Source organism: Tetrao urogallus (assembly GCF_951394365.1).
Source record: "Tetrao urogallus genome assembly, chromosome: 2".
In the NCBI taxonomy this organism is placed as follows: Eukaryota; Metazoa; Chordata; class Aves; order Galliformes; family Phasianidae; genus Tetrao; species Tetrao urogallus.
Genome location: NC_136814.1, coordinates 61,614,391 through 61,631,631, shown reverse-complemented (window position 1 = coordinate 61,631,631; position 17,241 = coordinate 61,614,391). Strand labels below are relative to the sequence as shown.

Genomic DNA, 17,241 nt, shown 5'->3' with positions numbered 1-17,241 from the left:
AGCTCACAGTGATGGGATTTGTTAAGTATGCCATGGGTACTTGGGCTGGATCACCAGGTACCTGCTGTGTGGTGAATGTGCTGCACAGGTAATCCGAGGCAAACACAAAGCACACCACAACACCTCCCCCCCTGCCAAAAACAAAAAAGAAAAATGGTATTGTAGTGATATTTTTTCAGCATCATAGTCTTTATGGACTCAGTCAGCTTACACCCAAATTGACGTCAATGCCATGGTTAATTCAGAAATTGGAATATACTCCTACAGATAGCAGAGATAACTGAGTTATAACTTTTTTTAGCTAAAAGTTCCCCTTTAAAATAAAGAGAAAGACCTTGAATGTATACACCCACAAGAATTACAAACAATTTAACATCAGGAACTTTTATGATTAGAGAAATAGCCTATAACACTACAACAAATAGGATGTTGCTCTCCTTTGATTGCCAGCACAGCTCAGGTTAGCCTGACTTTTGGAGCACTGAGAACTTTAGTAAAAGAGCTTCTAATAAGAAGCAAAACTGTTCCAACTTAAATGTAGAAATCTATACAGAGATCCCAGAATATAGATGTTCAAGGCCTATTTGCTTGGGATTACACTGAAATCCAGTGCAAAAGTGAAAGGCATTAACTCAGGTGTAATAGCCAGAATAGTGAAGTCACTTTCATCATCTTCTCTCTCCAATAATGACTCTCTTCAATTTATTTTTCCCCTTGAGTGTATTTATGATGGGTTTGTATTTATTTATTTTTAGAACTCAACTTGTACACTTGATGCAACTCACAGTACAGCCAAGTACAGTGCAGTAAATTATCAGAGAAAGAAAACAGCGCAAAGGAAACATCTCTATATTTTTAGACAGAGTATCACAGAATCCCAGAATGGCTTGGGTTGGAAGGGACCTTAAAGACCATCCAGTTCCAACCCCCGGCTGTGGGCAGGGTTGCCCCCTCACCAGATCAGCCTGCTCAGGGCCCCATCCTGGAATACTTCCAGAGATAGGACATCCGCAGCTTATCTGGACAAAAGGTTTTCATTGTTTAAGAATATGATCCAAAGAGAATTTAAAACTCTGGGACAATCATGTTACCATAAAGAACCTCCAGACTACTCCACAGTCTCTTCATATGACACAAGTTTCTGTGAAAGTAGTCCTAGATTTCGAATTACAGATAGCTTGAGAGGTTAAAGAATTTGAAGCTAAATTCTGGCTGAAGTCAGAAAACATTTTTGAGTGGAGTGCCTGCGAGTGCTTGGAGAAAGCTGAAATAGTGCAGCAGGGAAAACAATCTGCTTGGAAATCCCTTCAGAATTCATGTTATTTCTGATTTCCCAGATTACTGATTGTGTGGATTCTGACAAGAATTAGTCATGGATTTGTGATCATCAGACAGCACAACATTCAGTCTTCCCAAGGTTGAAACCTTGTGGGAAAATCAGTAAAAACAGCTGATGCAGAACTGTGTTAACTCCCAGCAGATTTTCTGGAGAGGAGAAAGTGACCCACAATTTGCCCACAAGCTTTTCCCTTGTTACACCACACAGTTGCATTTGTTCACCTGTGCTATTAAACCTGAACACGTTTTGCTCTTTCAGCACAAGAGAGCTCTCCTGAGATTTTCACAATATATGGTATGGTCAAGGTACCAGTTTAACTTAGCATCTCTGCTCTGAAACACTGAGGCATCAACAGGAGAGTGGTCAAAATGAACCTCTTTAGCAATGGGCACAAATTCCTGTAGCAGCACCTATTGGCTGCGCAGCATAAAACTAACTTTTCTACCATATGTAAAGGACACCAAAGCTGGAGATTGTCAGTGTTCTGTCATACATTCTTTTCAGACTTGTATTTAACATCAAGATGCAATCACCCCTTCAAAAGGCACGTATATGTTCAACCATAGCAGTGGCATCAAGGACGGTAACAGCCCAAGGCTCCATAACTACTCTGCTATGGGCTGTATTATTTCTCATCACCAAAAAAAAATTCAAACTCATAAAGAATTCTATTATATTAATTGCTTCTGGACAGAAATGCATTCTAATTTCTCAACTAAATATTTGTTAAACAGCATCAGTAATTTAATTTCAAATTATTCTACTAACTCACATTTTTTCTATTCCATTTTTGCTATAAATTGACAACCTAATTTCTTATTTTAAAAAACTTGCCTTCTCCATAAAAATGTCAAAAGTAACAGTTATCTAAACACATCTGATATTGGTAATTGGTAAGGAAACACTGCCCCAGCTACAGATATTCAAGGAAAGTCAAAACTACTCATGATGAGGACATAGCTTTGAAGAAATTGCTAGTCCTTTGAATACGCATTGAAGCTGGGCATTCTAACTTTGTTCTTTTCCAAAATCCCCATCTTTTAATGTAGGAAACAGTCTGAGAAACAGGGAGAAAAAAAATTACTAGGAAAATAGATTTTTAAAAGTGATTTTGAATCATCATACAATCTTGAGACAACTCTTCAGGTGAAAACATACTTCTTGTTTACAAGAAAATTTCAACAAGTTATTACTAGTACATACTAGGTATTTTCCCTCTCTTTTCAAAGTTAAAAAGAAATCAACTATGGACACTAACATGGCTGAACAAGTGATTACTAAATCACTATCTATTAAGTAAAATGGTATAGGCAAGAATGAGAAGAATAGAACAAAACTTTGTGAATGACTGAATACACTAAATAGCAGCTTTGTACAGCAAAACTGCACCCTGTCTTTGAGGGTAAGAAGTTGAAAACTAATAAAGGAACCAAGTTGTTTTTTGATTTGAGGCTTTAATATTTACAAAATAGTAACAGGAAAAACTAGTGTAAGTTGTAATTTTTCTAGACTAAGAAATAAACGTTGTACACTCTAGATATTTTTTCAGTTTGTAAAAGTGAATAAATAGAAACTACTTAATATATGTTGCTGATATGAATTTCACTTACTAAGTCCTTTTTTGGTAAGCAAAAATATGATATCTACTACTGGCATGTACAGAAATGCAAAAATAACAGAGCATGGAAGACATTATATATAATAAAGAAAAAGGCTACAGCAAAATTTCCCATTCCAGTGGTTATCTTGAGAGTCTCAAGGACATTTTCTGGCCTCTCCTCATGGATGTTCATCCAGCAGTAATAAAGGCTTACTTAGACAAAATACTCTCTCTGAATCAGAACTGTACCGTGCACCTGTAAAGGTGCAAGTGCAGAACTGTCATTTGGTGCAGTATTGGCTTTCTTTAGGGTGCAGGATGGTTATTGCCCCTAGATTAATAATAATAAAAAAGATTTCTCTAGCTGGAGGAACCCAAAGGGAAAAACTCCTTTGAAAGTGTTAGATTACCTCATCACACACTTAATTGCTAATCAGGAAGAAAAGAAAACACAGGAAACAAAGAAATATCTCAGAATTGCATATGAGGCACAAGAAATTTAAAAAGAGCATAGTATGCTCCATACCAGTGAAACAAGAAATTAAAATTTAACAGTAATCAGAGGAAACAATTCTATTTCTTAATGTATTGTTTTTTAATTGATGAAGACATTTTCTCCACATTTCTAATTCTATCAAATTAAGCATTTTTCCTTTTTGTTTTATATTTACAGATAAAAACTGACAAGCCACTAAATAAGATTTATTGCTTGCTTTCCTGTACCTGATTGCCTTTCCCAGTAGGGTAGGCAATGAATATTTCAATGCAAAAGCAGGAAACAGGAGCAGAAAATGAACAAGGACAGGCTGCTTTGCTTCTCTTCAGAACACCGAATAGAAATCCTTTCAGCATAACAAATGTTGATTTATGTTTAAAGTGATCTGCTAACAAAGAATTCTTTAGGAAGATCTTGTTCTAATACCTTCTTCACTAAAAGATAATCCAGGATTTTTGCTATACCAAAATAATTTAAACAGCACAAGATGAATTATTCCACTCTCTTCAATACCAAGCGATATGACACTTGTTGTACTATGTGAAAAAATTTCCTGCAAGATATTCCCAATGTTAATGAAAACTTGGCATGATATCTGATTGCTGACATTAATTCGACAGCAATGATCTGTTTTACAGTTCCTGTTGCTTTGACTGGTGGCTTGGGGGTTAATTCCAGCCAAAATTCACTGAAGTCTGGCTGAGCCAAGTCAGTTATTAAAGACCCGTGTTGCAAGTCAGCAACACTTCTGAACTCAGGCATTGCAATGAGTTACTTTGGTGTAGAAACTGACAGCTGGAGTCCAAGCAGACACTACCTCGGACCTATGCAGCTGCAACTGTATTTATTGTGCACTCACATCCAGAAGTGCTGGAGAATCCATTTTAAGTATTTTGCCTGTGTTCAGTGACATGGCTGGATGCTGGCAGGTCCCTGGCAGAGGCACAGGGCCTGCACAAGATCCCCTACCTAGAGCACCCACACCCCTGTGGGGCTGAAGTTGCAGCCTCCCACAGGGCAGCCCAGTCCGGGAGGGGAATCTGGGCCTGAGAGGGGAAGAGCTGACTTTGATCTGGAAAAGTGGATCATGACAAAGCATAATTCAACTTCCTTACAAAGTGTGGTTTGCCACACCCTCAAATAAGAATTTTGACTGGACAAAGCAGGGTTTTATTTTAACAAGAATTTCCATGCAGTAGCCACCAACCACTGGGCACATGCAGACGGCCCCAGCAGGTTTCTTGTCTCACAGGGATGCCAACAGAGAAAGCTGATACACTGCACAGCAGAGGGCTTCTTGGAACCAGCAGACATCAGAAAAGTCCCAGAAAAGAGCTGCATCAAAAAGACTCAGAGAGGTAAATAATCTCAACCACTCTTCTCTCATTATAACCCTCAAAGCTGTGCTAGTTTTCATTCAAATCTCTCACATATAAGAACAACATCAGGTGAATAAAGCAGGAGGAACATTATGTTTAAAAACAATCACTATCTTTAGCCATTCCCAGAATCTTTTTAAGCATCTGCTGCCACACAGTGCTGGGTATAAAGTTATAAAAGACAGTTATGCACACTGGTTTCCAGATAAGAGAACCTGGAAAATGCAGATCCTGCAGTTGCAGGAAAATTCTTATTTCAGTTGAAGGCTGAAATAGGCACAGGACAGTGTTTTTAACAAGCTCTTCTTATGGGAATCCGAAGTTTGTATTTAATACATTCATGACAGCAACAAGCATTAGAGCACTCATTAGAGCTTTTGAGAGCTCTTGGCACCTAAGGCATCAGCTCAGAAAGGGGAACAGCAACTTCCAGCTTTCAAAAATGCTGATCTGCAGGTATGCAAAGAACCTCCCTGGACCCTGCAGTTAAGGGAGATTCAGATAGCCTGTGGTTTCTGTGAGCCACAACTCCATCTCACTTGTAAAACATTAGAGCAGAACATCTTCTTCAAAATGTGTGGAAATAACAGAGAAGTGTTTAGATTTGTATAGGATACTCCAGAACCTGCTGGTTTCTAGCTTGTAGGGACCATACCACATAATAAGCAGTATGCTATAATATCCATGGATATTATTCCACAATGAAGAGCACGAAAAATATCTGTTATCCTATTAAGAGAGCTAAAACATACATCAAGCTAATATCTTCTTCAGAAGCAAATCTATGCAAAGATGCTTATTACAAAAATTTGATTACAACTCTGAAAAAAACCCGTATTCAATTTTTGCTGTTGTTGTTATGGCTTTACTGATGACAAGAAAATTAATTTTCTTTTCTAGCTGATTATTGTACCAAAGAAATCACACAACACCATGAAGAGTTCCTCCCCGGTAGAAAAGACTATGGAGAAATTAATCAAATGGAAGTAACTGGATTAGTGAGAGATTTCCTGATTTAATCCAAATGTACATAGCAACAAAGCAGAACACAAAACCCCTCAAGTTATCAGCAGTAGCTAACACACATAATTACTTCAGAATTTTTTGTAACTAAAAAAAAAAAAAAAATCTAAATTCTTTCTGATCAAAAAGTTTACTTCAAGGAAAGTCGCTAGTAAATACACAAACTGGCAGAAAGTAAGCAAGGTATAAAACAAGTAAATATTAATGTACAGTAATATAGATGCTTGAAGCGTGCTTGAAAGTGAGAATGAATTGCTACATAGGAGTAGAATTAAAAAATCATAAAGGAAGACTTTGGTCTACTTATATTTGGTTATTTCCTTTTTTGATACTTATATGTATTTAAGATTGCTTACTCAGCTACAAAGAACTTTACATTAGAGTAACTGCTAATTTATCTACCAGTGTCAAGAAACCATTAACTGTTTTAAAGCTTGTGCATACTCCCAATTGAAAGTTAAGCTACAACACATTAGCACCTAGAAAGCTCAAGAGCTGGTCACTTACTATTACCTTTGTTGTGATAATTTAAGAAAAGGTAGAGATAAATAAATTAAACTTTAACGATTGCCTGTAGTAGAAGCAATGATTTAGGTATAAAAGTCTTTAAGAACTCCTCACCCTAAAGTCAGGGTGGCCTTAACTTTCAAACAGTGTAGTTTGCAAGGTGAGTAATGACCTGAATTTGCTACATATGTGCAGATCACCATGCTATGGCAGCTGACTCCAGAGGTCCAAACCACAAGTAGCAGGACTCATGCCTAAAAAAGCCATGCTTAAATTTTGAGTTTCTGAAATCCCACACAACCCCAAATAAATAAATTATAATATAACTCAGGGTAAGTAAATCTCTGTCAAAGACTTGGGATGCCGTTCTTATGTCTTGTCAGAAATAGAAATGAATCACTGAAGAGGCTGAAATCCCAGACCTCCCGTCAAATGATGTTTCTGCCAAGGGCAGATGGCAAGCTAGCAGGAATCAAAATTGTCATCAGCCTCAGTGAAAACAGAAAACTAAGCCTAAACCTAAGAGCCAGTCTAAGTTTTAAATCTGTTTTTACCTGTTTGTTATTCAGATAATTTGGACAGGGTTCATGTTACAGACCCATATCTCCTCTTTCACCCCCACAAAACAAAACTTCCAGCAACCTACAGAAATCTGGTATTCAAATGCTTGGATGCTGGTTAGAGACACAAAAACCATCGTCCACTGCACTAGCACCAGGCATGCAGGCTGAGAGAACAACATATGTCATATGTCTAGTGCTCAGGTCTTCTATACTTAAGTTAGATGATACTTGTATTTTAAAATATATTGGACATAAGTAAATATTAATAGAATTAGAAATACTGCATATACAATGGAAACTCATTATATTGTGAAGCAATACAGAAAACATCTGGATGCCATCTTAAGAGATTTGTGTTTTTCATGATTAAGGAAACAGCTGCCTTAGTAAAATTACTCATATCCACCAGTAATGAGGAATATCTTTTAGCACAGTTCATCTGTTAAACCACAAGCATCTGCTTCCTAATTTTCTTTTTATTTAATCTTGTATATCCAGACCAAGTGCTGGAACAACAAATTTAAATAGCTGCCTCATTTTACATCTAGCAAACTATCATATCTAAACAAAGAACAACACATTGCATATGAAACTCTCCTTTCAAGCAGGTGACCGCTGAGAGGTGATTTGCAACACCATCTGTGTGAAAGGGAGGGATGGGTGGAGAAGTCTAATAAACATTATTACACAGTGAATCAATAATTACATTCTTAATGTAGCATAAAGTGCTAACTGAAGATTCATTCCTAGCTTTTGACTTTATCTTTTAATTCCAACACCATTAAGTGATTCAGAGAAATACTATAAACTATGATCATAGACCACATGTAAAACTGTAAAAAAAAAAAAATCACTCTATAAGTAAAGGAAGTTCTGTTTGCTCTTCAGTGTTACCTAACATACTTAACAGCAAATGAGAGCTGTTTGTTTCAGCCACTGTTCCATGATACTTGTAAGATTGTTCCACTTGCTAATGGAATTCTAAATGATGCTTCTTAACTATATAAAAACAACAGCTTGTAAAGGATACTGAGTATTCCTACTTTTATTGTTCTTCAACTCATTTTTTTCCTAAAAATTACTTCAGAATTAGAATAATAGCTTAATGAAGGTTTTCTCAAATAGCAGACCAGAGCAGGGAGAAAGCAGCAAAAGTGCAATTGCCCTCCATGTTTCATTGATGGGGGGATGAGGGGGGGGTTTACCTTCCAAAGCCCAAGGTCTCCCATATTCTAACAGCTTCTTTGAGTTGGATTATAGCAAACAGGTAGCTGCAGAGAATATTTTGCCAGCTTGATGAACCTATGGAAAAAGAGAACAAACTACCCTGCCTCTTTACTCTAGCCCCTATCAAAAGGGAATCTCCCTGAATCAACCCACAGTCTGGCATCTCAATCCGACACCATCACAAGTATTTTAAGTAAATCAAGAACTGGTATCACTCAAAAGCCATCCCTCAAATGGTTAAAACTTCTGACAGTGTCTGTATTGTCTTGGCACACAGACCAGGTAGCACAGACTAGCTCTTCTACACCTAGCTCAGGGGTTGTTCCGTCTGAAGAGGGCTGTGCCAGTTGTTGCAGAGCAATTGTTCTGTTTCTCCAGTGGTAGTGCTGGTGCCCCAAGATATAAAACTTTTTTTTTCTTTTTTTCCCCCTGACTCGAATTACTCCAGATGGCAAAAGGGTAGCATTTCCTGGAGGCTACAGGTGAAAGTTATACATAGCCTGAAGCATAGCACGGGGGCATATGCAGGGCAGTGCCACAGGACAGTCTTTAAGTGCACTTTTGTTCAAAGCACAGTTTCAGTGGACTCTGGAACAAATCAGCGATTTCCAGAGCCTCCTACCTCTTTTATAGAGCAATGGTGACTTGCTCCAGAAAGAAGCAAGCAGTAAACTAATTCACTTGCAGTGATGCAGATTAGGGCCCAGGAACAAAGGATGAGAACCCAAACAGACATGTCTACATACTTTTGTTTAAGAACAAGTAATGATGTTGGGCATAGAATTAGAGGATTTGACTTCATTAAACACAAAAAGCCTAAGTACTTTCATTTGCATTAAAGTTTATCTAATGTCTTTTAAAGAGATCTTCTGCTTCTGCTCATGCTTTGGAAATTCCACTGACCATTAATTGGATGTGCTCATGGATACAAGATTAAATTAAACTAATATTTTAGAGTTTTTCTTCCATTGTTTAAACATATATCAGATTTAATGAGTATTCAAAATTAACTTTGTATATTAAAGCTATTCAGTGTTTAAACAATAAAAGAATTCTTTTAATTCTTATACTAAAGCTGATACAGGGATTTCCAAATTTTGTGACCTCAGATACTGGAAACATCATAAATATTTCAAAAAGTAAAATGATTGCAAGTACAAAGACAATGCCCACTGTTAGTCCGATAGATTTACAGCATGGATCACTTAGGAACATGTCATCAGACATAAAACGACTTTCCTATGCCACAAGCAGCTACAAACTGTTTCCATCTCACTTTTAGATGTATGGAAAAGGAACAAGAAGTATGTTTGCTCCAGCTTTAAATTTTCAGTAGTCTCTCAGTCACAACAACTAAAACCAGAGAACATATTTTCCATTTATTTTGGCAAAATTCATTAAATGCAATGGGATTGAGAATGTTTAATTTGAGTAAACTCAGGCTGGATTTGAAGCTCTGTTCAAACAGTTTTACTTTATTCTGTGACAGGCGAGCTCTGTAGCACTAGCAGTTGCATTGATTATGCATTTCTGAGATGCTATTTTTCAGGGGAGAGGAACATTAAAATTTAACATCCTTCTTTGTTCCTTTCTCCACAAGACCACACACGATCTTCCTGATTTTTTTACACAAGTAATACAACTAGAAAAAACTCTCTTTTATAGTAGAAAAGGATAATGATGCTTTCCTAGCTCAGTGTGTTATTACTGTTGAGATTTCTCTGACAAACAGTAGTCACTGGACTGTCTGATGAATAATGTGTACATCCAAAACAAGCCTAAAGAAAGTGCTTTTGTACTTTCCTAAAATTAAATATAAAAACCGAGAACTCTCTTGCAGTTCTTTTAATGTAAGCCAAGGAGAAGTCTTCAAGAGTGGAAAACCATAATTTAAGAAGCTGTTTTTATGTTGTAAGTTAAATCATCAGGCAGACTAATTAAATTACTCACTGTTTACTCTAAGACTATTTCTCTTACTGGACAAGCTATAAAACTAAGTGGCTAAAATATAAGAAGGCAGACATTTCTAATTCTTAAACATCAAAAACAACTACTCTGATTGAAGAGCAGTGCTGCCAGTAAGTAATAAATTTATGAGCAAATCAATTAGTTTCGCTGAATTTCCTACAGAATTGTTTGGGTTTCCCCCCTTCCCCACTCCCTCTTCCCCCAACAGTTAAACTTTGAATTCATTCCTATAACTAAATAGCCATGAGATGGTCTTTCCAAAGATGACCATTACATTATTTTTGAACATATGTACACATGCAATGTATACTTGGAGAAAATGATGGTTAGAAGTAATCATAAAGTTTTGAGGTAGTACACATATTATCATTAACAGGAATTATTATGTTTCTTTCCCTCTCCCCACTTGATGCAAGGAGGGGGAAACAAAAAAAGCTTGACAGTCCTACAAGCTCTTTTTGTTTTAACCCAAAATCATGACATAGTTCTACTGTTTCATTTTATTGTTTGACTGAAGACTTCTCATGGCCAATCCTAGAAAGAATACCAAGCAGGTTTCACTTGATTATTTTTCTAGTTTGTAGTACGTAAATTAAAACATAACAGTAATGTATCTGCCTTTCAAGTTGGAATTGATTATGAAAAAAAAGTCTTATAAGCATGACTTAAAATGATCTACATTCATTTCTTCAATCACCAACTGTCATAGACCATCGAAAAAGAACTGGTTGAGCAAGGAATTCTCACTATCTCAATAAATTCTGCCATCATTGGGCCATTTAATAATCATATTAGGAAACAATCTTTGAGCTAATCAGAATGTCTGATGGCATTTAATATTAGACTACATCTGCCCAGCTGTTCCCTGGTCTCCTGTAGCAGTCTGGCAATGTTTGCCTGTAGCATCTCAGGAGTTATTGATCTCGTCTAGAATCAGTAAGATTATTTGTTGATCCCTCTTGAATATAAATGGAAATAAAAGCAACTATGGAGAGAAAAGACTGAGCACAATCTGACTGATGTTTGCAAGAGATACCCTACAAGCTGCAAATGCTGATGAGAAGGCCTGAGTTATTCACAACTTTTGCATAATAAAAGGAAAAAGATTGGAATTCTCTGTATATTATGAATTGTGTTTTTAAGAACAAGTTGGGAAAACAGCATCTTTTAAGAAATGCCATTGTGAGCTGCTGACTCCATTTTGCAGCTGTTGGTTTGAAGAAAACAAAAAAAGATTTTTAAAGAAAAATGGAAGAGAATGAATTTCACAGCATTTTCTTATCACACAAGGATACTGAGGATCCACTGGACTATAAAATTATCTAGCCATGCTTGCAAAAATTAAGGACAACATGCCCCCCAAGGAAAAAAATCACAACTTTAAACCACAAGCAGAACTGAACCAGCTTCCAAAAACAACTAATGTCGTTATCTTATTTAGCCTACAAAAGTAGATGACAGCCTAAGGGCTGAAGAAAACAAACCAGACACATTCAGTTCTTCAGATTAATGGTTACAGAGTCATTTGGTAGTTCAATGTATCTGATTCTTGAAATGCAACAGAATTGGCCCATGATGCCAGAAGGAAGTTTGTTTTTTGTTAACTGAAGATTGACTCTGCTTCAGTCACACTGCTGCTGAAATGGTCTTCCCTGTTTACTTCAAAGTTTTGTCAGTTTACATGTGGTTGTTTTTGGTTTTTTTTTTTTATTGTAGTAAGCTGAATTATGAGAATCCCTGCTTTGTACCATCTAAGCAATTACTAGTTGAAGAGATTATCAAAGTCAGGTGGCTGAACAAGCAACCAGTGTTTGAGTGGAGAACATCACAGATGTATAAACATAAACATAAAAACCAAGTTCTTCAGAATATCTTCACTACCTCTTGACCTCTTACATCTTGTGTATTAATAGAAAATTGATTAGTAAAATGATAGCAAGATACTAATAAAACAAGGGGGAATGGTTTTAAGCTTGAGGAGGGAAGGTTTAGATTGGATGTCAGGGAGAAGTTCCTCACAGAGGGAGCAGAACAGACTGCCAGAGAGGTTGTGGATGCTCAGCCCCTGGAAATGTTCAAGACCAGGTTGGATAGGGCAACCTGATCTAGTACCAGATCTGGAGGATGGTGGCCCTGCCTGTGCAGGAGGATTGAAACTTGATGATTCTTGGGGTCCCTTCCAATCCAAGCCATTTTATGATTCTATGATAACTAACCAGATAACACCTGTGGAAATACAAAACTAAAATATTTATTTATTTATTTACTTCTAATGTAAGTAGTGAGCCAAGGAACTTAAATTTTATATTCTACAGCATTTTTCATTGAGAAAAGCAACACTGGCACTAATATTGTTCCTCTCTTTAATCCTTCACGTCTTCATTGAAGTGATTTTGTTCATCCTCTTCTCAGTTTTTGGCTTGAGAAAGGTTTGCAAATTGCCCATTTCTGTGTATTTTATGTATTATATTTATTAATTTGAGGAATCATGATAGCTCCTTTCAGGGGTGATCACCTGCCAAATACCAAAATTCCCTTCTGGCATCAATTGCACTGGAATGGCTCAGGATTTTTCATATGAACATCTTTTCCAAGTTACTACTCAATCATTTGCACCTAGGGTGCAAATACAGTCTGTGTATGGCAGAGAAAAGCTTTTGGCACAGAAGAGACAGGAACTGGGTTCATTTTTCAATCACAAAATTTATCAACGTTACTCAGTGGTTGCATTTTTCACAAACACATTGCACACAAATAGCATATGGATTCCTGCAGTGGATTCCTGCATGTGGACTTTCTAAAAGTAAAAACCCCTCCTTAGTTTTCCTTACAAATGTTTCAGATTTCTGTTGTTTGAAAAGCATGATCTTGACAAAAACAAACAAACAAACAGCCCAAAGCCAGACCAATTAGCACTTCCCATAAATCGATCCCAAGTTTACGCCAACAAGCATAAAGCCAACAAGCCTTGCTTATACCTATTTCAGGTATCCTATTTTCACTGGGCAAGATGTATTGCTAAATCCAAAGGAGGCTAAAAGTATATCTGTCTTTTGTAGCAAATATGCCATTATTTGTACCTATTGTTGGAGGCAAAAAGAACATGCAAAAATAACAATAACATCTACTTTTGATGTGAGGCATTCAATTTTCTCAATGATCTTCAGTTAACTTGAAGGACTTCCATGTGCCAGAGAATGTGGTGTTTTGTAATAAATCTCTAATCTGATCATTCAAATAGCCAATTCCATAGAATGATAGAATCCTTAGAGTTGGAAGGGATCTTTAAAGGCCATCTAGTCTAACTCCTCTGCAATGAACAGGGATACGCACAGCTAGATCATGCACTACCATTTCAACCATTGAATAGTCAACCCATCATATCCATATCTTTCCAATTTGGAGAGAAGGATGTACCTGAAGGGTATTTCTAGTACCTGAAGGGGGCCTACAGGAAAGCTAAGGAGGGACTTTTTAGAAGGGCATGTAGAGACAGGACAAGGGGAAATGGTTTTAAACTGGAAGAGGGTAGATTTAGACTAGATGGTCAAACAGGAATTTGATTTGTTCTCTCTCTTCCTGGAGTGTGGTGCATACTAGAACATCTTCCCAGAATCTCTCAACAAATGCCATGACATCCTAAGGTAAATGTAAGTCTTCTACTGCAAAGAACTGTTTCTTTTCTTAAAGTTCAGCAAGAATAGGAAGTACGACAATAGTTTCTCCCCAGGATAGTTGCAGTTTTCAGAAGTACTCTTCACGTGCAATATTGTCAGACAAAAGGAAAAAGCATCTTTTCTCAGAAGACCTCTCCAATGTATAACTGTATTCTTTGGTCCAAATCCCATGAGCTCATGTAAAAAGACTAAAGCTGTAATTAATACTGATCCATTTCACTCATTTCTCTCACTCTCTTTTTTTTTCTCTTTTTTTTGGAGGAACATTACCCAATTTTACAATACACTTCAATTTCTTTAATATAAGTAATTTAACTTTTCAACAAAAAGATACAAAAGTAAAAGGATTAATTAAGAAAGTCAAATTTGGAAATCTGATGGAACACTTAATATTTCCTAGAAACATCTGCTATTTATACTTTTATCTTCACTGAGCTAATAAGAAGAGGATCCCTACTTAACTCCAAAGTTAATGAGAAGTAGCCTCCAGATCAGTCAGTCAGTGGAGGTAGAACACAAAATGTGATCTTAGATAATCATATTATTATTAATAATAAGAAAAATATATAATAATAATAGCTACACTTTCTGAAATACAGAGATGAAGAATTGAAGAGTTAATGCATGCCCAGAAGAAAATGAAGATGCACAGTATTTTTTATTTTTTGGGGGGGGGAGGGAGGGGTGAAATCAGTTAAATGATTCAATACAATTTCTTACTCATTACTTTTGAGCCATCTAACTGAACTTTTATAATACATTCACAGAGAGAATGAAATTTTCCATATTTCTGACGTAGCCTAGATTAAAAGAGGGCCTCTATTGCCCCTGTCAGCATCAGCTGAGATACTTCAATGTTGCTTTCATTTGCAGAAATAAGACAGATTTTTGGTTGTAAGCTTATGTACAGTCATGATTCTTTAAATAAAGATAGTATATTTGCAACAGTGCTAAAACTGCTTGCAACTAGCTCCACAGAGCCAGGAGTATTGTATTTAACCATATGTTGTAAGTTTTCTTAATTTTTCTTTTTTTTTTTTTTAAGTTTCTTAAGTTTTCAGAGCAGGACAATCCTACTAACTCTTCAGACAATATGATTTTATTCTTCTTTTACTCAGCTTCATTATTAAAATTGCATTTGGTGCTGCAAAATGACAGAACCGAATACTGAGATAAGTGAAAGACAAATATCTGCAAATTTCTTTGCAGATACATGGCCTGTGGACAGACTGTTAATAGCATATCACACAAGCAATTCCTCCTCTGGATCTATCTAAAACTGCTACTCAAAAGGAAAGCACCCATGCTATTACTACCCTCAGACGTGCCCCTCTCCCAGCTGTTCTGCAGAACTGCAAACAAGTGAAACTACGGGAATTGGTTGAGTGCCAAGACCTCAGAACAAACAAACCAGCTCACTGTCACTTCTATTTAATAGCATAGCTCAGGTGTTCATGTCAACCACGCCAGCTGTTACAATCAGATATTATTTAGCTCTCATTATCATCCATCCTCCCGTTTAACAGTTTACTACCTTTGGCATCCAGCTATGGTAAGTCTGGAAGTAAGCAGGAATTTTTGTTTAAATCAGTGAAATGAGCAATAAAGTGTTTGTTTACTTATTTCTGAAGACATTAAATGAACGCAAAGACTTTTCAAATAAGTCTGTCATTAGGCAAACCAAGTTGTTTTCTTTTTTCCAAAAGAACTCTCCAAGCACACAACGTACTTTTTTGGTTGTGCAAAAGAAAATTCATTAAATGTGATAAAGAATAAATATACAGGTCAGTTCTAAACTCATGTTTTTCAGACCCAAATCAGGGCCCCATGGTTTCTTTCTCTTCCTGGTAGAGGTTTACAAATGGCAGCTGAAACAGGTTTTTCAACACAGCTGCGTTGCCCTTCCTGCCCTGGATATCACTGCTATAACAGCTCAAAGAAAAATGTATTTATGTTGAACTTCAGCAGTTAACAATTTACTGAATTGATGTGAGTTGCCACTGTTTTCACTTTACATCAATACAGTATGTGAAAGTGTTTATTATAATGCACAAAAATTGTTGTTGATGATAGTAGATTGCTCGCCAGATGAATAGATTGCAGAGCTTCCACAAGGCTTCATTTGGATAGGCTTTCCCCGTCAAAGTATGCATATGCAGGGAGAGAAGGAACATAAGTATGAAAGTGAAAAGGAGCATCTCTGTTACAGTTCTTTGAAACGTCCTCAGCATTTTGTCTGCAGCTATCTAGAGAGGTAGGGTTGCATAGAGCAGATAAGCAAGTAGCATTGGGAAAAAGGGGAGAGAATATCAGGAATGAGGAAGCTTTCAGAGTCTAGGGAACCTATTAAACTGAGGTGGGTTTATAATCAATAGTCATGGTTATTAATAGCAGGAACTTGAGACAGAAATGGAAGACTGAGGAGCAGTCAGCTTGGAACAACAGAAGAGTAGTCTAAGAGGACAAAGTCTTAGGAGGTCATCTGCAAAATACAAGCCCATAGGCATTCTGATGTAGCAAGCAAAGAAAGAGATCAGTATTAGGACTATTATTATTAAAGGTGATGAAGGGACTGAAATACTAATGGAGATTATAGACAGTAAGAGAGTGTAGACAGCTAATGGTCACTTTAAATCCTCCTCTGTCCACAAGCAGACCGTTAAGTTCTTCATCAGAGCAGATATAAACCACATTTCTATACAATGTAGTGATGACTTATTGCAGAAACTCAGAGGTTATAAAACAAAGAGAAGCTTTTGACTTAGTTTGACATTCTGCTAACTGGTACTTCACACAAAAACAATTCACCAACCTGTTATAACCAACAGGTTTACTTTGGTACTGCTCAAGTTTTGCAAGAGAAAAATCTGTTTGCACTAGGAATCATTCTTGAAGAGATTCTTAAAAAAGTAACCCTAATGCACCATTCCAACATTGGGATTGAACTAGATGACATCCTGTGGTCCCTTTCAAGCTGACTGACTCCAGGATTCTATAATATATGGAAATTTAAAATAAAATTGTAGTGAAAACAAATCACCAAGATCATTTCAGAGTACTAAAAATGTGACACCACTGAAATATTGAAATACATACTGATGCATCACTTATAGTAGTAGCAGATGGATGGGAAGTAGCAAACATAACCAAATCTTAAAACAACACTGAAGAAAACTACATACAATAGAAGTATTTTACTTTCTACTAAACAGGGAGTTATACTGTCAGTCTGTGAAGAGCAAGAACAGTAGCATTCACAATGAAGTGATCAAACTGAAACACACTATGCCTGGTGGTTTGAATGGCATCAGAAATTGAGTTTCCACAACATAAGAGGAAAAGTCCTCTTGTTAATTAGTGTCAAGTTAAGTGAAAGGAATCAGAACATAAAACATGGTAAATTCTCACACTGGTGACATAAGATCCTCAAGGGATCTATACTAAAACTTACATTATCTGATT

General features: G+C 36.7%; 1 protein-coding gene across 1 annotated transcript in view; it reads right to left on the bottom strand.

Annotated features, from left to right (window-relative positions):
* MAN1A1 (mannosidase alpha class 1A member 1) overlaps window positions 1-17,241 on the bottom strand; it is a gene marked incomplete at both ends in the record, with an annotated part of 139,699 nt that overhangs the window by 56,464 nt on the left and 65,994 nt on the right. The gene's annotated exons all lie outside the window — the stretch shown is intronic.